Source organism: Chrysochloris asiatica, unplaced genomic scaffold (assembly GCF_000296735.1).
Source record: "Chrysochloris asiatica unplaced genomic scaffold, ChrAsi1.0 scaffold00145, whole genome shotgun sequence".
Taxonomy (NCBI): Eukaryota; Metazoa; Chordata; class Mammalia; order Afrosoricida; family Chrysochloridae; genus Chrysochloris; species Chrysochloris asiatica.
Window position 1 is genome coordinate 7,467,697 of NW_006408663.1, and position 1,442 is coordinate 7,469,138.

Sequence of the window (1,442 nt, forward strand, 5' to 3'; positions counted from 1 at the left end):
ACTGGGTGTTTGCCAGTAAGAATGTTTGTTAAATTATTTTATTCCAATTCAAATTTTGATTTTACTTTATAATCCTGTGAGCCCTAGTGGTACTGTTGGTTAAGCAGTAGATTGCTAAACAAAAATTTTAACAGTTCGAACCCACACGTCTCTCTGTGGGAAAAGATGAGGCAAGCTATTTGTGTAAAGATTTATAGCATTGGTAACCCTATGGGGCAGTTCTGCTGTGTCCTATAGGGTTGTTAGAAGTCAGAATCAACTTAATAGCTGTGAAATAAATGCATCCTGTACATACTTACTCTAATCAATAAATGCATTTGAAATATATTACAAATTTTGCATAAGATAAAAAAGGTCAAAACAAAGTTAGTAGAAAAATATGAACTGGATTTTGTGTATATGTATTAAGAGACAGAAGGGTGATGTAGAGAAAAAGGAGCAGAGAATGTAGAAGTGAGCAAAGAATGTCAGAATCCAGTCTATAAATCCTTTAATTGGGATACGAGAAACATAATCATTTTTTAATTTAAAAATAGTTTCAGTGCAAAGTATGACAAAAGTTTCTTATGTATTTACCACCTCAAATATCAAATTTTCACTCGTATGAATAATTTGAATCATGCTTCAGGGACAAGTTGACTATTTTAAAAGAGGTTCTGAAACCTTAATTTCAGAAAATTCAATGACTTCTCTGAAGTTGTTAACAGGGCATGACAATGTAAGGTTGAAAATCTGAATACCTGCACCAGTATCAACTATGCAATTTCAGCTCACTAGTGAAGAAGAGATGTTTAGGAATTTTAAAAGCATTTGATAATGAACATTTTTAATTAAAATCTGAAAAATCATTTTTGGTCAAGTTGAGTATATTTGAAGTATAAATGAATATGACATAGCCCAAACTACTTTAAAAATGGATTCACAGTTACTGCAAACCAAACTATTTCTGTGGGTATAAACTGACAACAATAAAAAATGTTTTTCTTGCTTCTTCTTGAACTAAGACACTAAGACAAATATTTGATATTATAATAGTTAGAAAATTTAAAATTTACCTTGCTATTTTTAGTTCCATGTAGTAAAAATATATTGCTTAAAATCTACTTTCACAGTTTATAACCAGGGAATGCCTGCCTAATTATAAGGTATAGTACTCCTCCATAATTAACTGGAAATTATTAAAATATATTAAGTTATTTTTATGTATTAAATGTTCAGTTAAGCATTTTAATAGGTTTTTATGTTATTTAGTGTCTACGGGATTTAACCTAAGACTTATGTCAAGACTTTTTAATAGGATTTAAGACTAGAAATCTATTCTAATAGATGATATATTTAGTTTGACAGTGAAAACCATAATAGAATCAAAACATCTAACTTTATTTTAAGTTAAATACATATAACCTGATTAAGCACTCCATAAGAATAACCTAATATGCATG